The 25406-nt window shown below is 39.0% G+C and overlaps 1 pseudogene; it reads right to left on the reverse strand.

Annotated features, from left to right (window-relative positions):
- Positions 1-23410: 23410 nt before the first annotated feature.
- LOC118838618 lies at positions 23411-24059 on the reverse strand (annotated as a pseudogene).
- Between the last annotated feature and the right edge of the window lie 1347 nt (positions 24060-25406).

The raw sequence follows: 25406 nt of genomic DNA on the forward strand, positions 1-25406 counted from the left end.
GCTATAAATGCAAAAGGACATAAGAAACAGTTTTGTGTGACCCAAGGGGATATTAGTAGGAACAATGAAATAAGATTGAGAGAAGGTAAGTGTAAGCTATGCTATTTGAAAAACTCCCTAACAATGAGTCTGCTGGAATGTGGGATAGCCTCTGTGGGGAACAGGTGAAAGCTATAGCAGCAAAGCCACAGACAAATAAACTGGTCGAAGCACCAGACATAAGAGTAGCAAATGGTAATGTTCCCACTGAAGGACCCAGAGTTACCCAATGCTCACTAATGGCAAGTTTCCCAGCTTGGACATCTGTCACTCTCTGACTTTGATCTGAGAAAAGGAATTTGATAGACATTCTGCTCTGCATGTGATGGAGAACTACTGAAACCTGTGAGAGGCAAAATATTACCTGCTGCCATCCTCTAAAAATACATTTCTTTGATAAAGTTGTCAGTTATCTCTGAGTTGCAGAGCTGGTTGTCTACAGCACTGGTAGTGGTCTCTATAGCAGATCTGTACCACTCATTTGAAAATGAATTATTTGATGCCTTATGACATCTCCTGTGTTGTTGCTTAACTTGTGTTATTATTTAATATGTATATATGTCTTATCTCCCCAACAAGATTTTAAGTTGCTTGTATCTCCCAAGGGTGGACACAAAGGGCATGGAAGATGATGTAGAAATGAATTGACCTGACCTGAGCCTTAATCCAAGTGCTAACACCCTGTGACATTGGGTTCATAAAACAAAGTTGGGCTCAATGATCCCTAAGGTCTCTTTAGCTTTATGATTCAATGAATTGAGTTATCAGTACTTTCTCATTGGAAAACACCTCATTCATAATGAATTTTTGTGCTTTTGACTGCTATGCCATTTTAATTTCTTTGTTTTTTATGTTTTATTTAACTTCATATGTTGCTTCAACTTCATTTATGGAAACAGCAGAGAAGAGATAAAATCCCCTTCATCTACCTACCCTTACACAGACCATCTTTTTTGTTCATTTGTTTTAATCAAGAGATTTTACATCTCTTTAGGAAGACTGCTTTTTACTCTCCTAAGGCTGTTAACTACCAACACAAAATTTTTAGAAGCTATATTCTGTCAAATAACTAGCAATTTTTAAGAACCTGTTGCAAATCTGAGGATATGTAGTTTCGTGCATTTTTGGTGAACTTGATCACTTGAATGAAAGTAACTTTTTTTCCCCATATTGGTTGTGTGTAGCTAGGCCCAGGCCCAGAAGTTAAGCATCTTTGATTATGAAAACTATACTTACATTTCTAAAGTTTCTGCTTGGACCTGACATAATTCAAACTCAGTTTTAAATCCCAGAAAACCATAATTAACTCCTTCTATTCCTAATTATCGAATGTTCTTTATGATTCATCAAAGAGAAAAGTGAAAGGAAATAAATTCCCCTGGCAGAGTTTTGGGGGCCCTGTTTCTGATTGCAGTAAGAATTAACAGGCCAACATTATTCTTCTAACTATCTTGATATCAGTCAAAAACATGGTGCCCAACACAAGATGCTGTTGTAGGATAAGACTTTTCAGAGTATAAATTGTTGGTAAAGGAAACAACTACATTAATTTTATTACTGTGTATAGCAAGCACACACAAAAAGCACAAGATTTCTGGAGCATTAGTGGGAATAGACAAGTTATGGAAAAATATATTCATACTTTTAAATTATAGCTAACAAGGAGAATAGGACTTATATATAAGCGTATAGGTTTTGGTTTTTAAAAAAAGTAAGTATTTCTTTGAATCACTTTGAGTTTTAGTTTCTTCATTTGTAAAATAAGAGAGATGGAACAGAAGCTTGCCAAAGTCCCTTCTGACTCTGAAGTTTATGGTCCTTAAGCATCTGACACCCATTTAGAAGTTAATTAAGCTTCTGACCTCTACAACTGCATTTTTTAAAAAGGAAACATACTCTGGAGAAAGATTCTGAACCCCTGAAAAAAATCACCACATCTCATCTTTCCATCTTATCTGGAAGCAGTTAAGAAGTGAAGTGGAAAGGGTGCTGGGTCTGAAGTCAGGAAGACATGAGTTCAAATCCAGCCTCAAACATTTACTAGCTATGTGACATTGGGCAAGTCATGTAACACCTGTGTGCCTCAGCTTCCTCAACTGAGAAATGGGGTACTAATAGAATTTATTTTACAGGGCTGTTGTGAAACTCAAATGAGATAACATGTATAAAGTACTTGGCACAGTGCATATGGTAGGTGCTTAATACATAGATGCTTTTTCCCCCCTAACCCATTCTGCAATGAAATCTCATCAGAAAGTAAACATTTAGCCACTCCTGTCTCTGTTCTTGCCCATTTCTGATAAATATTTCCTGGACCATACCCTCTTCAGTTCTTTACACCACACCTAGGCTGCAACTACAACTAAAATTGAATAGCTTTAGGACATTAATTGCCATTCAAGTAGCCTAAAAGAGGCAATGCTCCTAAGAGATTTCCAACTTTAATTCTATGTGTCAGAGGAAGGAGTGTAGGTTCTTCTAGGTAGTAATAACATAGTTAATTTAGATCAAGATAAAGTACAGATTAAGAACACCAAAACCAAATCGCCAAGCATGTGGGATTCTAAATAAGATTACAAATCTGTCATTGGAATTATCTGGAAGGAAGCCTTGAGAATGTGAGGGCAGGTAGATAAGGTGAACAGGTAAGATGGTAAGTATAGAAAAAGTGGTAGATTAGGCAACAGGGTTGGCTCTCAATAAATTCCAAAGTTAGTTAAGTATAGTGCCTAGAACATAGTAAGTAATTAATATATGGTTGTTTCCTTCATTTTGAACTATTCTTTTCCCTTCCCTTCTCATTTTAGAGTTTCTTTCCTTGCTCCTGGTGCCCCTGGCTCTAATCTACCTGCCCTTTCCTCTTCCCCCCACCCCAGCTCTCAGGTATCTACACTGCATTCCATATCCCCAGGGCCTTGCTATCAACTGGCTTCCAATTAATGCCTTCTAAAATACTAGCTGATCAGAACTTATTCCTTCCAAAAATATTGGCATTTTATAGAGCACAGAAAAAAAAATCTTCGAGACCCAAAGAAATGGATGTGTAATGGCAAAATCTCAGGCACTGTGATAGGTGGTAGATTTATTTCTTTAGCTCTGATAAGGCTGGTCCTTCTGATCAGGATGAACATTTACTTGGGTGTCTTGAAGTACTCACTGCACCTGTAGAGATGCCTCCTGCTCGACCTAGTTCTAGGTTACAAATGTATATGCAACTACTGTACTTCTTTTGTGAACTCTGATACCAGAATGTAATGTTTATCCTATAAGAATCTGCCTAAACATTTCCCACTCACAAAAGTACCCCCCCAATATGAAAGGAGCATTTACCCAGGTATTTATTTCATTTGTCTCCATCTCTAACAAAATAAAGAGTTATAAAGTCCCATTCATTAGAAGCAGCTGCAACAGTAGCAGCAGCAGTAGTAGTAGTTGTTTTAAATCACATGCCATTCAGTTCAGTTTGACAAACATTTCTTGAGTTTCTACAGTGTATGTCATTCACTACTGTGGCCACATATTTACTTGTGCTCTTTCATCACCCCCCTAACATTCCATTGTGGGGATGGGAGGCAATATAAACAAAAACAAGGAGGCAAGAAAGTACAAAATATGTTCAGGGAATGGTGGGTAAACCAGTTTGGCCAATTAGGGTGCTTCTACAAGGGAGAAGTAGATCAGGGGAGACCATGGGCATATGTCAGAAAAATGGAATGGGGTAATGAACTTCCTGGATCCAAGGTTCGTAGGGTACTCAAAGTGTTCTCTTTATAAGAAGGGTCTGACTTTGCCATAATGTCTCTGTCAGAAAGAACAAGTCCAACTGGGAGGAGAGTGTGCCTCTTGACCACAGTAATTACTGGCAGGCAGAGGTGGAGCCAGTTACTCAAGAATGTTGATTTATATTTAAATGCTGTTTATTACTTTTAAAAAATTGACACCAAACCTCATTTTAAACTAGACAAAGCATCCTATTTTTTCCCTTCACAATGATTGACACTCAAAAGGTAATACTCTTTAAATTCGTCCAATTAAAGCAAATTTAATTTTAAGTTTAATTAAAGGAAACTTTAATTAGAAAGAAGATTAAATTTTAATTAAATTTCTCTAAAATCTTCATACTGGCCTTTACTGCTAATATTTCTGTCAGAACCAAATCCCTTCTTAATATTCTTAAATTCTATTCTAGCATTCTTTCCTTGGAATTAAATTGGTGTCTCACCGGCAGTCCTTGCTACTGTGAAAATTATCCCCCATCTTAAAATACTGGAAATGTAACTGAGGAACCAGAGTCTCCCTGGACCTACAGGAAGGGGGGAGGAAATGGTGATTCTATTACCAATGTGATTTTTTCAGTCCCTTACCAATTCTTTCCAAGGCGATTAGGTATGGTGGACCTGCTGTGAGCCAGTTTGTACTGCATCAACATTATCAGCAAATATTTGTGGAACACCTACTGTGTGTATGTCACAACATTAAATTTCCTCCCTGTCAGGGGTAGTATTCTTAAAATGGCAGTTCATCCAAATAATCCCAACAGGCAGATGATGGACAAAGAAAAACACCCAGCATTGTCTCTGGTGAATCTTTGCCACTTCTCAATTCACATAAGCCTGTACTAGAACTCAGTTCTCTTAACTACAGTGCAGAGCTCTAATATTCCAAGATGCCTGAAAGTCTGCTCTTCTCTCTTAAACTGAACTATAGAAATACTGCTTCTGTTTCAAACTCTGCCAACTTGATACAGCTGAAAATACACTGAATTGGGAGCTCAGAGATCTAAATTTTAACCAGAGATTTATGCACACACACCCCCAGACTTAGGTAAATCACTAAGATGTCTGTGTCCCCCTTTCCTGATATATATAATGAGAATGACAAGGCCTGTCATTCCTATATGGAAAGTTTGTTGTGAAAACAACACAGTGACATAAACTATGCAGTTAGAAAACTATAAACTGTTGTGCAAAGGTAAGATGTTATTAATACTATTACTAACTGATCTTTCCTCCTCCCCTGTGTCTCTACTCTATCCTTTTCTACCAGTCCATGTCCAAACCCAACTAAGAACTCATCCCTTCCAGGAAACCTTCTCCGACATCTCCCCTCCAATCTTCCCTGACTTTGGCCATTTCTCTCCTCCACTTTCCCTCAGCAGTTATTCACTTTCTATCAAATTGCTTGGCACCTGTGATTATCCTTCTGCTTCAGAGATCAACCTCTTCCTCTGCCCCCACAAAGCAAATTTCAAAAGACAAAGCACAGGAGTGAAAATAAAAGAAAATGAGGATAAAGAACTTGACTAAAACAGTTAACTTCAGTCTCTTCTTACAGGAATGAGAAGAGCCAGGCAGCAAGAAGAGGAAGACACCTTTGGAGATTGTGTGACACGTAGCAAAAAGATCACTGGATTTGGACCAAGAACTCTGGATGTGAACCCTTTAAGAACATCAGTTTCATCATCTATAAAGTACTTATGATATCTCTACTACCTACCTCAAGGAATTGTTATGAGGAAAGTGTTTTATACTTCAAAGGATTACCTAAGTGAAAGTTGTTACATTGTTAAATTCTTACAGCTATAGGAGGGACTATATTGAAAATCATTCCAGATTTATTAGTCAGTGAATATAATTTTCAATCAAAATCTATTGTATGCCAATACCTGTACTGAATATTATGAGGCGATACAGTGTTGTCTGCTCATGTCCTCGCTGCCCTCCCCACCAAAAACACATAATATGTAATTAATTAATTCATATGATGTGGATGTTCCGCTCATCTGGAATTCCCCCTCTCACTTCTTCCATCTATTCAAATGTGACCCTGTCCTGCAAGTCTCAGACTAAATCCCGATCCTTTGATGAAGTCTTCTCTGGGCAATTGAGTCCTCATTGCCTAGCACCCTACCCAGCACAAACTCCCTTTTCCTTCGCATACAGTGTACCAGAGAAGTGAGTAGTTAATTAGACATTTTTATTATTCGGTGAAGGTCTACATATGCTAATTGTGTCTTTTCTACTGCATTGTGTGAGTTCCTTTGGAACAAGGACTGTGTTTTATGCTTCTGTCTCCATCAGCTCCTAACAAATTACTGACATCCCATATCGAAATAAATACTGGCTGAGTGATTGAAATGCAAGAGAAACCTTAGCCCTTGCCTTCAAGAATCACTCAGTCTAGTATAAAATGGAACTTAGATATAAGACTTTGGAATTCTCACAAAGCATCATACAAACTATTTATAGAAGTTGAATAGAGGAATTATCAATGGTAGGAGGGAGTTTATTTGTGAAGGATTTCCATCTGGAGAAGATGAGCTTTGAGGGTTAAAGAAATGAAAAGAAAAAATGAGACTCTTGGGAATGGGGGTGGGGAACATGGAAGGGAAGAGGAGGGAGTGAGCAGAATTTGTCTGAAGCCCTAGGTGCAAAAGAGTTCATTCTAGCAAGAAACACAGAGATAAATTGATTTGGTAGAATCTTCTTCAGGTCTTCAGATTATCCATTATTCAGCTATACAATGGGTACAGTATAATACTAATGTTCCTATCTTGGGCATTTTTGTGAGTCCTAATTATTTATTGTTTATAAAAGGGCTTTGAACCCTCCAGATAAAAGGCACCAGTAAAGTTCAAAGACCACTCAATACCATTATTAGTTATAGTTAGACTCAAAGTGCTAGGAAAGATAGGGCTGCTTCCAGTGCACCTGTCATCTAGCTTTTTTATCATTTGCAGGGTTTTCACAGCTAAATTGGAATTTCTCTTCATTACTTTTCCACTGGCAATTAAAAAAAGATCAAAATGGGACTTATAACAAGGAGCCTGAATGCTAAATTTTGCTTGCTATAGAAAGGCCCTCAAAATATGTTATAAAGCATTCTCTCTTTGCAGATACTGCTTGAAAAGGATTTAAGGGGGTGTGTCGCTTTGCTGACTTTCTCTCTTATTATAAGCCAAGCCATATAAACTTGGCCATTTTTGAAAATTTAAATTTATTTCCCTCCCCTACCCCAACCAGTGAACAAATACCCCCAACCACCAACCTGATTTGTCAGAATCCATCCAGTGCACAGTGGGCAGAGCAGTCCTCATCGTTTATCACTGAAATTCTATCATCCAACACCTCTTACTGTGCTGCCTCTTGTTCCTGACCCTCAGACTCAGAGGAAGCTCTACAGGAGATAAGTCCTTCTCTATTTCCTGCTGGATCCCTTTCGGATATCTTATCAGTTCCTCTTATGTTGCTCGTGGACTGCAACTTCTTTTGGAATCAATTTCTTTTTTATTTACTCACCTAGAGGTCATCGCCTGCTTCCTACTGAGTCCTCTGAGTGATTTCTGATCCTCTTCCCTCCTCCTCAGCCTTAGTGCTACTAGGAGGCAAGGGCTGACCTTTCTCCTCACGGAGGGTCAGCTCTGCCCTCCTTGGACACTTAACACAGCTCTTCACCTTGCCCTGATGTAAGGGTTGAATGGAATCATTGCCTTTTCCTTGTTCCTAGCACTTTTTTCCTCCTTCTCATTCTTACAGATAAAACCAGGTTGAATGACCCAAAGAAAACATGCATATTGATTCTCTGCTGATGCAGGAGCTTGGGAAAAAGCAAAAACCGTCTTTGTAGCACAGGCTGGCTGCTCAGTCTACCCAATTTCCATCTCTATCTGATCCAAAAAAAGAGGCATCTTACTTCAAAATAAGGTTCAAAAGTGATAAAATCAGCCCAGAAATGGAGAGGTGAAAACGAGTTCATTTGAAAACACAACCAGAGCTATAATGATTCCTTGTTTATTTGCCAAGTCAAGAGTTCAGGGGCTTATATGTTTTTTTTCTTCTCTCTTCTCTGTCCTCTCAAGCATCCCTCCTTCCCCACCCCCAACAACAACAAATGCTATCAAAACAGTCAAAAGGAGTTGAGGAAATGAAGCTGTGTAGATTGCTAGAGGGGTTACCTATGTCATTCCTATTTCTGAAGAGACCCAGGATCCTGAACTTGGCCTGGACAGATTAGAAACTTTCCAGTTCCTTTTCAAAGGTCTAATTTCCATTTTATGAGAACTCTCTGGACTTTCCAGTATTCTATGCAGAGCTTTGAGCTCTTTGGGTGACAGTTGTGTGCTAGGCAACTGATTAATCTAAAATAACTTGAAAGAATACTTGAAATCTCCATTTTCTTGCTGGTTTCTCCAGAGGCACAAAGTTGAGGGAGGCAGGAGGATTGGTCTTGAGGATTTTCAATAATCACTCATAGCACTAAAATGATAAGTACAGAATTTGGTTTGTTGATATGACAGTTGGGACTTGGCCTTTAAAAAAAATTTCAGAACCTTTACCTTAGTTCTAATTGCACTTATCAGTCATACTGCACTTAAATGCCCTAATTATATATGCATGTGTGTGTTTATATGCAAGCACATATGTTCAGGTTATCTTTATTTCCTGTGCTACTCATGGCTTCCTTTCATACTTACAAATCCCTGTATCTATCTCTGGCTTTTTCTAATTGGAGTGGAAATTGTGGTGGAGAGAAATATCTGCTTGTTCATCTTACAGGATAGAACAATGGGAGACTCAAGTTCCCATCCCAGCAGTACCATGAGTTAGCTGTGTGACTTTTGGAAAGTTACAATTGTCTTTCTGGACCTCAGTTTCCTCATCTGTCAGTGATGTTAATACCTAACCTGCCTGCTTCTTAAACATGTTGTGAAAAATGGTTGGAAACACTTTGTAAAGGTGGTTTAATGGTGCAAAGTCCTATACAAATGTAAGGCATTACTGGCATTGCCTCATCGAAACCTGCCTTCTGATGTCAATCTCTAAATTCCTTTTTTCTATATGCCCTGTCCCCTGAAATACTGCTAAGCCAAGCATTTACCTTCATTTATTTTCTTTCCCCATTTGTTTTTTTTTCTTTTTGAGGGAAAATGAAGCCTAGAAGGGTGAAGTGACTTTCCCAGGGCACACAGGTAGCAAGTTTTTGAACCTTGGTCTCAGACTTCAAATCTAATGCACTTCTACCCTACACATTTAATTTATTCTGATAGGAATTAGGAACTTTTAGAAACAAGGAAATTATGGGCCTTGGGGTCAGAGATATAGGGTTCAGATTCTTACTACCTATATGACCTTAGGAGAATCACCTTATTTCCTCATCAGTCTGGACTTCTGTTTCTTCATCTGAAAAATTAGAGAGTTAGACTAGAGAATCTTTCGATTCGTTTCCAGTTCTCATTTTTATGGTCCTATAAGAATTAGTTCCAGTTCTGCTACTAATTAACTGAGTCATCTTGTACAAATCACTTCACCTATTTAGGTCTTGCTTTTCTGAGCTGTAGAGTGAGCATACTTTATTATATGATCTCTAAGGTATCTTCCAAAGCCAAGACTCCAGACTTAATAAAGCGCTTAGCATGTTCAAGTCCAGCAATGGATGACTACAGTGTGTAGCATAGAACCTTTCTAGAAGGTCAGCCAAAGCATTATTTTTTCAGGCTACTTTATCTGTTAGATTCAATACTACCTATTTCAAGTACCTCCAGAAAAGAAAAGGTGGGGAAGCAGATCTTTCATTTCATAGTGTACTAAATGACCCAAAAGGTCCTTTTCAGCTCTAGACCTATGATCTGCTGATCTTTATTTCACATTATGTTCTTTGCTAACAAAGTGAAAGCCTTTCAGATTCATTCTAGCTTGAGATCTATTGTCGTGTGAGCCTATGAATCAGCCTAAATGACATCATTTCATTTTTTTTTCTTCAGTGTTCCCTAATGCCTATCAGAATAATGGAAGTATGAAAGATCACTGGGACTTCCAGGTCACATGATCAATAAGATGGAGGACAAGACATTTTCTCTGATCCCCATGACCTCTCAACTTCTCTGAAACACGAATTATGCACCAAAGTAAAGAAACTTCAGCTGTATACATGGTCTAAGATACCTAGAATCCAAAATAAGCCATAAACATTGATTCCTACCTTGAGCTCACTCAGGACCACTTCCCCACTATCCTCCGTGCTAGTAGCAGCAAGGCTACACAGGACTCAAAGGACAAGCTTTCAGCAAAAATCTAAGGACCTGACACACAGGCTTGCAACAAAACCCAATAAAACCCCCTTCTTGCCAGTGCAGTGGAAATCAAGGCTCCAGGATACAGAAGCTTACTATGAAAAAGAGCTAGCATGGTGGCTGCAAAAGATCTTTGCAAGTGAGTGGAGGAACAGGGGAAAAGGGGCAGGACACATGGCTGGGTCTGAAAATAGAGCTTAACCTCATACTCCTCCCTCCCCTCAGAGCCTTAGAGACCCAAACTAAAGAAGTCAACCCCATAATGCCAGTATAGAAAATCTCTGAACTGTCAGTGCTAGAGCAGAGAACCAAGAAACAGAGGGAGCAGGACAGAATACCATGTATATATGGGGGAGGGAGAGGAGGGTACTGTGTGAGATTCCTCTAAATCCGAGGAAAAGAGTCCAGCAACCACCTAGGGCCATTTGTGTCTCTTTAAAAGTTACTTGGGATAGAGCCCTAGGCTGGTGGACCATGAATCGCTCATTCTGAGAAAAGGCTGAGATGTTTTGAGATCCAGTCCCTAAGGATATCACAATCAGGGGAAAGGAGCAAAAAAAAAATGAATAATAAGGGTATAGGGTAATAGACTGCAATTACCAAATATCTCAAGAAGAAAATTCAAAGACCTAGAACATAATCAGATAAATCAACAGGGGAAATGTTAATAGCAGAAAGTAACATAGCCTCCAGATCTAGCAAATGAGTTCAGGCATCCTTGAATAAATACTGTAAAACAAAGAAAAATGGTCCAATATTTTATGACAGAGAACCTTGTGGAATTTGAGGAGAACATGGAACCAAAGCACACCATTCCTAAGTGAAAGAGAAATGAAAATTATGAAGCAAAATACATGACTTCCATAGCAGAAATAATGGGCAGAGTAGAAAAACCAGAATCTGTGATAACAAATCTCATCAAGGAAACAAAAAGTCAGTAGATTGGGAATGCAAATACACAGAATTGAAAGACAATATAAAAGAAGAAAATAACATTAAATGAAAATATGCATGCAAGTAAACATACTGTTCTTGAAGAGAGGACATGAAAACAACCTAAGGATCATAGGTCTCTCAGAAGAAGAATACAAAACAAAAAAAAAAACTGAACACTATGACACAAGAAATAGTGAAAGAGAATCACTCAATTTCTGAAAACAGAAAATGAAATACCAAATGAAAGAATTCATTCTATAGGAAACACATACATACATACATCACACACACACACACACACACACACACACACACACACACACACCTGCAAACTCTAAGACATAATAGTTAAATTTAACTATTCAATTCAGAAATAAATTCTGCAAGCAATTAGGAGAAAGACCTTCAAATATAAAGCAAAGGAAATTTTAATAAAACAAGATTATTCTGCACCCACCAGAAAATTCAGGAGGATATGGGATAATGTGTTCTGAAGAGCAATGGAGCTCCGGATGCAGTCCAAGATGACCTACTCTGCAAGTCTGAGTGTAACCATAAATTTAAAAAGATAAAATACTAGAAGGATCATGAACCATAGAATGAGAGTATCATTCCCTCCCTGTTTGTCTTTTGTTTTCAAAGAGGACCATGACATCATGAAGGTGATGTCATGACTTGCAAGTGAATTGGAAGTGAGGGAGGACTGTGCAAAGAGTCACCAGCCTCACTTTCTCCTCTAGAGCCATCTGGGTCCAGTAGCAAGACATAGATCAGGATAACTGGAGATCGCCCCTTTGCCCTTGGCCTTTTTAAGCTAAGGTCTTTCCCAGGACTCCTTTGACTGAGCATATGCCCATTCAGTGTTTAAGGCTAGGTAAGAAATGAGGCAAAGAATGGCCTCTTTTATCTAGTCTAAAAAAACAAACAAATAAAAATCAATCTTTGAGGGGAAGACCCTCAGGATTTCTGGCCAAGACAGAAACAATTGCTATTTACTTGCATTCTGAGCCATTAGAGCCCCCCAAAAATGACCAAATAAGGCTCAGGCAGGGACCTTTCAATGAGAGTCAGAGTGGTTTGGTTTTAAGACATGGTCTTTAAAAAAGAAATCTAGCCCCTAAACTCCAAGATGTCATGTGAGGTTTCAGCAATCAAAATTTATATTCCTTTAGGCAGAGTACCTGCAAGTAAGGGTATGATGCCCTATGTAGACAGAAAGAGAGGAGGGAGGAAGAGGAAAAAAGGAAGGAAGGAGAGAGGAAAGGAAGAAAGAAAGGAAGGGAGGGACAGAAAGGGGAAGGGTGAGAGGAAGGAAGGAGCTTTGCTGCCCAACTAGAACTGGCCAGTTGGGTCCCCAGTGGGGCAGCTGCTATGACTCATAGATCATTGTCTTTTTGTTCTCAAAGAGGACCACAACATCAGGAAGGTGATGTCATGACTTTCAAGTGAATTGGATTTAAGTGAGGGAGGGCTGTACAATGACACCAGCCTCACTCTCTCCTCCAGAGTCACCTGGATCCAGTGGCAAGATACAAATCAGGACAACTGGAGATGGCTCCCGAATGAGAGTCTAGAGTTGACAGAAAGGATGGATAATGAAGAGAGTGAAAGAAACCCTCTCTGGAAAAAGGGATAAAAAATAAAGTTGAAAAAACTAATGAAGAAGACTTAAAGGGAAGAAGAGAAAGGGAGGATCTACTTAACTAAGAAGGGAGGAATGGTGGTGAGAATTAATAACCAGATAAAAGCAAGAAAGAAAAAGGAACCAATAAGCAAAACCTCAAATGGAAACATGTAACAAACAGGAGGAGGGACCAGGAGTTATGGAAAGAGAGCAAGGGGGTATAGGGCCACTGTTAAAAAGATTAAGCTTAAGTAACATAGTACAAGGTTTACAGCAGAAAAAGGTGGGGGAGTGGATAACTTGAAAAAAAATTAGACAAATGGAGAAAAACATAAACTTAACTCTCAACTTTAAATATGAATGGATCAAGCAATCCAATAAAGTGGAAAAAAGCAACAAATTAGATATGAAAATAAACTCTACAATGTGTTGCTTACAAAACACACACACATGCACACTTAAAAAACAGACATATACAAAACAAAACTGAGTGGATGGAAAAAATGTTACTATACCTCAAGCAATTCAAAACAGGAGAAATTGTAATCATGCTATCTGATAAAGCAAAAAGAAACATTCAAAAAATAAAAAGGGATAAACAAGGAGACTACATTATACTGAAAGGAACCATAGATGACAAACCAGTATCAGAAATAAACTTATATGTTCAAATGCCTTAACAGTCAAATTCATAATGGAAACATTAACTAAGCTACAAGAAGACAAAGAAAATAACACAGTAGTAACAGAAGGCTTCAATATCCCTCTCTCAGTTTTGTATAAGTCTAACAGAAAAATAAACAAAGGGGAAAATATGAAACTAAATGAATTCCTGGAGAAACTAAAGTTAAAAACTTATGACATCTTTTCAATGAGACTGCAAGACAATATACATATTTCTCAGCACAATATGGAGCTTTTACAAAACTTGACCATGTATTGGGGCACAGAGATGTTGCAAACAAATGTAAAAAGGTACAAATAATTAATACATCTTCTGCAGACCATAATGCAATAAAAATAGTCATTGCTTTAGGGATCACAAAAGACACAAACAGAAATGGAGACTTAACAACAAAATCCTAAATAATAAATAAATCAAAGAATAAATCATAGAAAAATAATAATTATATAAAAAATAATAATGATGAAACAACATAAAATTTCTGGGATGCAGATAAAGCAGTCCTGGGCAGGGAAGGGGTGGGGGAGGAATGGAAGGTCATATTCTTACAAGCATGCATTAACAAAATCAGAAAGGGCACTGGATTTGGATTCAGAGATCTGTGGGTAAATCTTTGGGTAAATCATTTTACCTCTCTAGGCCTCTGTTTCCTCATTTATAAAAAGAGGAAGTTGGATTAAATGATCTCTAAGGCATTGCTCAGCTCTAAACCTCTTCTACTTCTAAATCCTATGAGCCTGGTATTCGTACCTCTCTTACTTGGAAAACCTTACTTCCCAGTACGTAGCAATATATACACACTATATAGCTTTTTTTTTGGAGGGTGGAAGGCAGGGCAATTGGGGTTAAGTGACTTGCCCAAGGTCACACAGCTACTAAGAGTGTCAAGTGTCTGAGGCCACATTTGAACTCAGGCCTTCCTGACTCCAGGGCTGGTGCTCTACTCACTATGCCACCTAGCTGCCCCCTACACAGCTTTCAATCATAGTAGTCCCCTCAATGACAATTATCTCCTATAATTGATAATCATTCCCATCTTCAGTTGAGGAGCCCTTATCAGTTTCTTTTACCCATTTCAGATGGTATATTTTGTGGCAAATGCCTCTCCAAAAAAAATGATTATGTTGTAAAAGCATACACACTAGAGAGGGGAAAAGTATTAAAGTATACATACAAGACTTACCTATCTAAATGGGATTTATTAAAGGATATTCTGTAGAGTTGACTGAGGCCTCAGAAGAACTAGAATCAGAAAACAGTTGGATACTGTATTCAACCAGATTTGTTTCCAAAATGAGATAGTGGTGTAGAAGCTTCCTCAAATATGCTTTCCTAAATTTGCCCTTTTGTACAGAAAAGTCTTTCTTATTTTTGTTATATACACTCCCTGCATTCCAGGAGTTCTAGAAGTGTAATTGCTGGAGAACAAGGTATTATCTGGTCCCTCTGCTTCCACATTTACATTTTGGGATCTTTGAGTATAGTAAATAATTCATATTTAAAGGAAATGAGAATATGGGTTTGAAATATTTCCCAATTTACTCTAGGTTGGCTAATGAGGATATGGAGGAACTTATCTTTGATTCCAGGTGATGTTTGGAGCCAGGTAAACATTTCTCTATGAAATTTTTCACTAGTTTTAGAGGTAAAAGCAAAAGCAAGCAAGAAGTAATTAAAACTAGATAGGTACCCTGGATAGTAACTAATTAATATGGGTATGAATCTTCCCAGGAAGATCTGCCTTTAAATTGCTTGGCTAGTGCTGGGAGGATGGCCTTGGGTTATTATCTCCTGAGGATCAAAGGCTCTCTAATGGAGGTGCCTATAGCTTGTAGCTTTTCCCCCTGGGATTCTACATATAAATGCTAGCTTAGTTCAGATTCCATAGAAGAGGAAGGATAAATTTCCATTACACAAAGAAACTAACATTGGGGGAAAATAACTACATTATGAACATATCTATACATTAATATATGTGTGTGGATACTAAGGTGGGGGTTAAGTCAATTAATCAAGTCACCCACCTCACTTAAAATAAACTAAAAGATACTGTCACTTCTCAGGTAAGGTCAGTCAGTCAGATGTATGAACAACACCTAGATAGCAATCAATCAACCATGAACTTTAAAATAAGTGTAAAAAGTCCATAGTCAGTTTGGAAGTTCTTAAAAACCATTGAACAAACTGAACTGACACCATGTAGGAAGTCTATTCAGATTGTTTGAAGGAATTGGTCATGCTCTGTGAAATTTGTAGGAAACCAAGGAACTAGTTTGGAATTGAGCATTTAGGTTTTTGACAATGGTAGAAGCCTCCAGCCAAGCCTCTGAAAGAAATCACTGAGGAGAGGGGAGAAGAGTTCCAGTTTCATCCTATGCCTCTCTATCTTTCTCCTCTCCATCCCCGGATAGAGAAGGAACTAATGGAAGAATCCGAAAGATTTTGGACCTATCATCTTCCCACCCTCGTGTCCCCAGAACATTTGATACTAATATCTGCATTGGAAACCTTTAAGGACAGATTGGACATAGTGAGGAAAAGAATACTCAGCTTTCTACAAGGAGTCCATCAGAAAACCTACACCATCCCTAAGGGGAATATCTTGAAGAAGCCATAAAAAGAACTTCCAAGGAGTTATCCACTTTGCTGTGTGTCCTCTAAACTTGAGCCCACTTTCCCCTGGATTCTGTATTTTGGGGGAGAGTATGATACAGACCTTCGGGGTGAATACTGTGCATCACTTATACTGATGTAGTAAGTAATTATTTCTAAAAGCTAATTAAACCTGGCTGACTGATAGCAACTGATGGGAGAAGCACAATAGTGGGAGCTTATGCATTAGAAAAACATTATTATACCACTAGAAAAATAATTCCCCAACCCCTCAGGATCCCCCTGTACTGTTAATGTATTTTTGCTTAATTTGAAAATCTTCTCATCTATTAATAGGCCCATGTGACCTGCTTAAATCACACGGAAGCCTAAGTCACATGTAGTGGGAGGAGTTTGCTGAATGGATGGAATAGGAGGGTGGTGCAGAAAGTTGGTCAGAGCAGTGGGAGAGAGAAGACACAGACAAGCAGGCAGCTAGGATTGTGAGTTTTCCTTGGGATGGGGTGGGGGGCGGGGAGGGGAAGGTTTTGGGATGGTGCTGCTCCCTACAGTGATAATGTGTATTAACTTCTTTGTTGCTGCTATGATGGATTCAGTTTACTGGCGCTGGGATTTGGCTTTCTGGTGTCTGAATGAATGTTTTGGATCTGTCTTCTATATAGAGAGTCTGTTATATTTTGCAATTCAGAACTACTCCAGCATATTCATAGTCACTGTGAATCTGCGATACAGCCCCCTAGATTCTGATGGCATAAATAGCAACTAAAGTCTGAGGACCCAGTCTTCCATTACAGGCTGGGGCTGAGCATGCAATACTCACAAAGACATATTTTTTATCAAACAATATCAATTCACTTATATTCCTCAGAAGGAGAGTGGCATTTGCAATTTTATAATTCTAAGCAGCAAACATCTCCTTATATACATAATAATAAAGGACAAAGAAATCACAAACCAAACACTATGAAACTGATTCTGGCAATCATAGTCGAAGGATACTTACTATGTGGAAAAAGCACTAGACTTGGAATTAAGATTGACGGATTCACATCCTATCTCTGACACTGTGTATTGGACAATTCTCCCTGAGCCTCAACTTCATCATCTATAAAATGGGGAAAGTACAACCTACCTTACAGGGTTGTTTTGAAGCTGTTATGGTAATTAGGGTGGGACTATTTTATTGTTTTCTCTTTTTGGAATGCTGAGGTAATCAAGTACCTTTCATGAGTCTTGCCTTTCAAATGTAATAGCAAGCAAAGTAGGACTTTTTGCTGTTTTTTGTTTGAGTGCTTCTTAGCACTGAAGTAATCAAGTGCCCCAGGGCCCTGAAATGTGTATATAAGATCTGAGGTTGGTGTTCTGTTTTGGGGGCACACTGATTGAAAGAGTGTTGGTGATGATGATCCTCCAAGAAGCCGTTGAAGCAGCACTCCCGACTTTGAAAACCCAGATGTTGGTGCTTCTCTCTCTGGTAACTGTTTGTGTATTGCTTGGACAGACAGCTAGAAGCCTGTCTGTTGATCCATGTTTATTTGCTCTGTTTACATACTGTATGCTTATAATTTCTGTTTACATACTCTCTGAAGTTCAGGGTGCTGGCTTTTTTACCTGAACTAAGTGAATGACATATGTATGTTTATTTAAAGTAAGATTGTTAACTCCTTAAAGTTGCTTTCCTTAGAAAAGCAGATCAAAGGTCCTGTGCTAGCAGCTTTCCTCTGTGCTCTTGTTGTTGGTCTTTCACCCCCACAACAGCTGCTAGTAACATTGTTGTTACAGCTCAAGTGAGATGTGTACCATGTGCTTCATAAATTTTAAAGTTCAGTGATATATAAATGTGTTAGTCCCCACCTATTCAAATCCAGCCTATACTCCAAAATTTGATCATGTCCCACCTTCTCTGTGAAACCTTCCCTGAACTTCAGTTCACACTGATCTGTCCTTTTACTGACTTTTTTTCACAATTACTCTCTATTCTATACCATTTATTTTACAATTAGATTATATTCTACTTTATATTGTTCTCTAATGGTTTCATGCAGATTCATTTGGCCTGCCTATATAGACAGTAAGTTCCCTGTAGACCCTTAGTAGCCTAGCAAAGTGTTGAATATATAGTAGGCTTTAATGATATCTGTTGAATTTAATGGAATTTTAATGCCATAGAAAGACCTCTCCCTCCTCAGGAGCAGGTGGGCAGGAATGACCTCACCGTACCTATTGATATCACCCCTCACACACACTAAACTCAGGGAGTTGTCCATACAGGTTTAGCAGCTATTTAGAGTTCATATGCCCAGGAACCTTTAACTGCACAGGGAAATTTGTTTTTTGAGAGTAGGATTTAGTGATTGTTTCTGGAGAAAAGATACTGTTCAAGGGCTCAGCACTTGTCAGTTAGGGATTGCAAGTGAAGACAATTTGAAAGGGAATTCAGACCAAAACCAAGAACCTGGCAGTGAGTATCTTAGAGTCCAGCTGAGTTCAGGATACGTAAGAAAGGGGAAAAAATCACTCTGTGCCATAGAACAAGTTGATCTAACTGAAGAATAGGCATTCTGCTATAGGCATGACTAAAGAAAATTCCCCCTCCCACAAATAAAATATTTCCCATAACTTTAAAATTATTTCAATTGCTTGAAACTCCATCAATTTGAGGTTAAGTTACTCTTCTTTTAAAAAAAGCATTATCGCCTGTTATGAAAAATACAGTGGTGTATGTAGTTCAGGGCTTCTTAAACTTTTTTTCCACTTGAGGCTCTTTTCACATCTTGGCATTAATTGGCTTTGGGTGGCCTGAGGGCATGCACAGTGCAAAGTACTCATGCTTTGTGTTCAGAACCAAGGCTGCAGTGACGTTGTGGGATGCAACAAGGGCAAGCACTGCCAGAAACACCTCGGATTCATTACCTATGTGATTTTAAACTAATTTTTGGTGGTTGTACTTCAGAAACCTTTTATTGTTGCCAAATTTTTGCGACCCCACATGGGCTTTCGAGCCACAGGTTAAGAAGCAAGCACAGTTTAAGAAAGCTGGTCTCAGAGGCAAGACATAGGTCTGATTGTCACCTCTGACACATAATTGGCAGCATGAACCTGGACAGGTCTCTTAACCTCTGTACTCCTGACAACTCTTCTACTTAATTATTGAAAATGAGAATGAACAGAGTCAGTCACATTTCCAAGTTAATTAATCATAGTGCTTTACTCCTATGGTTGGATAAGGAAGTAAGTTTTGGTTGGAGGCAAGGGGAGGGTAGGAGGGAAGGAGGAAAGGATGTCAAAGAGTAATTTTGTATTCTTTGTTGTCAAATCTTATTGATCTACTCTCACAACTTCTCCCATTTACCCCCTTCTTTCCGTTCACATAGAAACCATCTTAATTCAGATCATCATAACCTCTCACATGGACTGTTGCAATTTGTTCTCCCTTCTCCAATCCACCTTCTAGTAGGTGCCAAGTTAATTTTCCTAAGGCACATCTCTGACCATCTTACTTCCCTTCTCAGGGAGCTATACTGGCTCTTTATTGCTTTTAAAAAAAATTACAAACCTTTTCTCTATGGCATTTCAAGGCTCTCATAGTCTGACTCCAGTCTCCCGTTCGAAGCTTTCTATATATTACTACCCATCATTCTAACAGTTCAGCCAAACTTGCCTCTCATAGTTTCCAGTACACAATATTCCATTTCCCATCTCTCGGTTTATACAAGCCATCCCCCAATGAATGCATGGAATACATTCCCTCCCCACCATTTTCTAATCCTCTGTGTTGTTAGTGATGAATTACTCTGTATTTATCTGTGTACATAATGTTCACTATGCTCCCCTCTTAGATTCTAAATTCCTTAAGGTCACTTTTATGCTTTTGTTTTCATATCCCTAAAACCCATATATAGTAAGGGCTTAATAAATACTTGTTGAATCAATGAAAGAATAAGACACTACTCAAAAGAGAAAATCCAGGGTGGCCTCTGAAATAGTGAACTCTGAGCTCTTAAAGAATAAAATGTAGACACTGGAGACATCATGGGACACGGGATGGAGAAAAAGCATCCCAGGACATGAGAAAGGAGACCACAAATGGAAGCAAAAGGTGAGAGGTCATAAAGAGAAAGTCAAAATAATTTTTCTGAAGATAGCCCTATAGAAAAATGTCTCTCTTTTCTTCCCTGACATTGCTTGTTTTCAGTTCAATTTTGTATTCCTCTGTATGCTGGAATTTTGCTTACCACCATTTTAATCACTAGAAATAATTGCAAATGTGCATCTCCCCCACCCTGGAATTGGGGTCCAAAATTCTATTGGATGAAATAATTAAGTCCAAACTATATCATCCCATCAGATAATTTACTTATTAGGAAACCCACTGGCCTAATTCCTGCTCAGGTGATGCTTTGCCACAAGGAAGCTCAACTTGCAAGATATTCAGCCTAGAAACTTTTCTTCTTGTCATGAGTAAGGATACAAACAAGTCTCCTGAAGCCCCTGCCTTCTCACAGTTTCCTTCACTTCTGTAATAAGAAGCTATACTGAGAAGGAACCAATAAGGTGCTAGGGATTGAGGGAGTAAAAAACTCAAGTGGGATGTGCTAACTCCTCTTAAATCAGGACTCTGGGCTTTGAAGAGGAGAGTCTAGCCAGTAACACAAAGGTAACCAGGAAGCATAACCTGGGATATTACAAGTGTAAGCAATTAGCATCAAAGTGTTTAAATATCCAAGTCACTGGTTCTGGGTGAAGAGGTCTGATATCTGAAGAATAATTTGACTGAAGAGTCTAAAACAGAAATTTCTTCAATCCATGGGAATGCAGAGCCACTGTCCTCTATGGCACCTCCTCTACCACTCCCCCAGTAGCTCACATTTGAGAAGTAAGCTATGGGAAAATGAAGTACCCATCAAGACTAACTTTAAAAAAAATACTTTTTACAGCCTGCGTCACAGGGTAAGTCCAAAGAAAATGTTATGTAAAACTTAATGTATGATAGAAATGTGAGTGATTGAAATAACGAGCAAACTTCCAGGAACTATATCCACTACATGTGGATATACACAGAGCTGATGATACACAGAGAAGGTCTTTGGAAAAAAAGGAATGAATGGAAGTTGGAGTGTCAGCCCCAAAGGGATGGGAAGCCATAGTGATACTGAGGGTTGGGGCAGGGGGATAAGGACTGCAGGGATGTAGTGGGATTCAGTCAAAAAGGATGATGTTACAAACTCTTCTTCTCTTGGGATGGATCACTGACAAATATATTCCTGGATCCACTGTCCAAGGCTTTGTTAACAGAAGGCTATGGTGTCTAAAAAAACCTGGTTGCAATAGCTCACATTTTTAATAAAAGAATTTCAAGAAAGTACAGGGCTCCTGGGCAGCATATATATGTGAATTTAAGGAGAGAGAAATATTCCATCATTCAGTAAAACCCCGAAGCACCTGACTCCTTAATGAAGTACCAGGTGAGGTGTCCCCAGGTAGATTTGCAAACGGCCTTGAATCTTACCCTTCTTTCCCTACACCCTTTGTGTTCTTACATGACTCTCTAGATGAATGCAAACGAGTGGAGTGGGCCAGGAAGAAAAGTGTCAGGAAACATAAAGCCCAGAAGGAACTGAGTTTGGCTAAGCATGCTAAAGGCAATAACAAAAAAAAAGAAAAGAAAAGAAAAAAAGGAGAAAAAAGCCTTTCTTCAGCTATTTTCTGAGTAAAATGAAGACTAAGACTGGAGGCCTTGAATGACAAGTAAATACTCAATAAACACAGGTTCATTGATAGACTTCTTGAAGACCTGATTTGTACAGATGCTTTGGTGGTCCAATCAGATAATATAAGTTAAAATCCCTTGAAAAAGTATGAAAGCACCATGCAAGTTTATGAAATTATTACAAAACATTTTAACACCAAGAAATTAGTAACATGGGACTTATGGAACTTGATCTCCTGACCCCTGCCTTTTCAATGGCTGTCCCCCTCAGCTGAGAACCTTGCATCCTATTTTATGGAGGAAAAAATGAGCTTTCTATTCTCCTCTCTTCATCTCTTTCATCATATGCCTTTTGCCACTATCTTCTCCTTCATCCCTGTCTCACATGAAGAGGTGGCTTTACTCCTTACCCAGACAAATCTTTCTACCTGCACAAGTAATCCCACTTCATCCCAATTCCTCCAGCAAATGGCCCCTTCTGTCATCCCTACTCTTTCATTTGTCCTCAATCTCTTCCTTCCTACTGGTTCTTTCTCTATTGCTTACAAACATGCTCTTGTCTCCTTCAACCTCAAAAAACCCTCACTAGACCCTTCCCTCCCCAGCCTCTGTTGTTCTTTATCTCTTCTGTACTCAGTCCTCCCTCACTTAAATCCAATTCACTTGTATGTCATGGCATCATCTCACTGATGCCATGGTCCTCTTCAAGAATGAAGGACAATCAACAACTTTATAGCTAAACTCCTGTAGAAGGCTGCCTACAAAAGGTGCCTCCACTTTGTCTCTTCTCACTCTCCTCTTAAACCATTACAATACAGTTTCTGAACTCATCACTCCACCAAAATTGCTCTCTTCAAAGTTACCAATGATCTCTTTTTTAAATTTATTTTTGGGTGAGGGGTGGCACTTTATATATTTTAATACTTATTAAAGAGCTCAGTTTTCTTAAATGTTTTAAGTATAATACACTATGATCTATTCAAATTATGCATGTTGCATTTAAATTGGTAATTACGCAAGTCCTGGTAATACCAGCTTACCTAAGTTTTGGGGGAAGTTGCCTCTTTTTTTCATTTCCTGTTTATAAATAAGTAATGCCATTATGTAGACATGATGCTTTACAATATCTCAAGGATCTAAGATTTCATTGATATGGCTACTTCCTTTTCCAATATAAATTAATACCCTGATATGATTTACAAGCTGGTCTTAAGAATTTATGTAGCCAAAAAGCATTGCTATCAGTCTTCCCAGTGGTGAACTTACTGAAATTTAGGTTGGTGTTGAGATAACACAATTATTAGACCATTTTTTAAGTCTTCTCAGCTTGGTCTCAGATCTGACTAAGTTCATATTCCACTGGACCTTCAGGAACCCACAGTCAATCACCTCCGTGTCATGATGAGGAATTAAGGGAAGGCATTTAGGATAGGGTGAGCAATATTCTTATGACCAGATTTCCCTTTATACAAAAAAAAGACATCCCTGATAACCATTTTAAAACTTGTTTACAGGTGAATGAGTTGTAGAATTTGACTAGTACTGAGGTGGTTATTCCTCATCTTCAGCTGTCTGCTAAGAATGATGAGGTGATTGTGAAAATAACTGGCCATTTCTACACAGGCCAGGTAAATGGTAAACACATACACAAGCAAACTTTTTTTCCATCTAAAGCCTCAGTATTAAATCTTCCTCCTTCCTTCTTCTGCATGTGTCTCTGAGGTCGGTGGCTGTTTAACACTTCGGTTTAATCTCTCTCGAATGGAACAAATCTCTCTCTAATGGAACAAATGTTGAAAGCATCTTTACTTGTATAAATCCAAGTATAAAATCTTCAGGCAATGATTCTGGTGTGATCTGAGCTAACTGATCATCATAAGTGTCCAGAATTCATAACTTCTCCAATCCATAGGTTTCTCAGGTCCCTGCGAACACTAAATGAATCACCATGCCACCAAAATCCACACACAGACAGCCATCTATATCCTTCCCTTCAATCTGAACATTAGCATTATTTTTGGATTTTAGAAAATTATGCATTTTCACCATGTATTAGGCCATAGCCAGTAAGAATCTTGTGGAGGGTCCATTCAATCACAAAGTAATCCATGTATTTCAGTTCTGGAGAAACCTGGATCACACAAATGTCTCTTTTGTTTTCTTGCCTCAGGAGGGACACAGGAAGCTGGATGTCAGATTTGGCTCCCACTCTACCTGACACAGCCTGTTCTGACCAGGCAGTAACCTCATCCCTTCCTGCTCTACTCTGGTGTCTTTGGGCCCCCACAGCCTAGGCAAGACCAAGGCCCCTGGCAGGGTAGTTCTGCACCTGCACCAATAATCTCTTAATTGTTAAAGCCAATGCCCTTTTATCAATCTTCATTCTTCTTAACCTGTCTGTAGCCTTTGACACTATTAAGCACCTTCTTCTCCTTGATACTCTCTTCTCTCTAGATTTTCAGGATACCACTCTTTCTTGGTTCTCCTCCAACATATCAGAGCATTCCTTCTTAGTCTTCTTGGTTGAATCTTCATCTAGGTCACATCTTCTAACAGTAGGTATCCCCGGGAGATCTGTCTCTTGGGGCTCTGTCTGGGCCCTCTTCTCCCTTTATACTATTTCACTTGGTGATTTCATCACTTCCCATTTATTTAATTTTCATTTCTCTGTTGATGTTCTTAAAGCTACATAACCTGCCTTAACCTTTCTGCTGACCACCAGTTATGTATCTTCAACTGCCTTTCGGATATTTGAACTGGATGCCCACTAGATACCTCAAACTATCCAATCTGTTGCTGAGGCCTGTTAATTTCATTTTTGCAACATCCCTTGAATATATTTCTTTCCTCTGATACTGCCACACACACGTAGGTCCTCATCACCTCATGTATTCAGACTACTGCAATAGCCGGTGGTGGGTGGGTTTGTCTCCCCCCACTCCAACTCATCCTTCATTCAGCTACCAAAGTAATTTTCCTAAAGCATACATGAGACCTTCCCCCCACACACACACACACACTCAACAAATTCTAGTGGCTCCTTCTTACCTCCAGGATCAAATACAAAATCTTCTCTTTAGTGTTCAAAGCTCTTTATAATCTAGCCCCCACCAACACCTTTCCAGTCTTCTTACATCTTATTCCCCACCATGTACACTTTGATCCAGTGACACTGGCCTCCTTGCTGTTCCATGAACAAGACATTCCATCTCTCAGCTCCAGATGGTCTCCCTTGCTATCCTCCCTGTGTCTAGAATGCTCTCCCTCCTCATCTCCAGTGCTTAGCATAGTGTCTGACACATAGTAGGTGCTTAATAAATGTTTACAGATTGATTGATTGATTGATTGATTGGTCTTTGCCCCCTGGATTCCCTGGCTTCCTTCAAGTCACAACAAAAATATCATCTTCTGCAGAACGCCTTGCACTCACCTTCTTAATTCTAGTGCCTTCCCTTTTTTCTTTATTTCCTGTCAAACTTGTATGTAGCTTGTTTGTACATATTTGTTTGCCTGTTATCTCTCTCATTAGGCTGTGAGGTCCTTGACGTTTGGGGCTGTCTTTTACCTTTCTTTGTATTCCCAGCCCTTAGCACTGTCGCCGGGAACTTAGAAGGAGCTTAATCAATGTTTATTGACTGACTGTTCTCCATGCCAAAAATGCTCTCCCTTTTTAGCTCCATCCCTTGGTTTCCCTGGCATTGTGTAAGACTTAGTGCAAATCCTACCTTCT

The sequence above is a fragment of the Trichosurus vulpecula genome, chromosome 1 (genome assembly GCF_011100635.1).
Source record: "Trichosurus vulpecula isolate mTriVul1 chromosome 1, mTriVul1.pri, whole genome shotgun sequence".
Lineage (NCBI taxonomy): Eukaryota > Metazoa > Chordata > Mammalia > Diprotodontia > Phalangeridae > Trichosurus > Trichosurus vulpecula.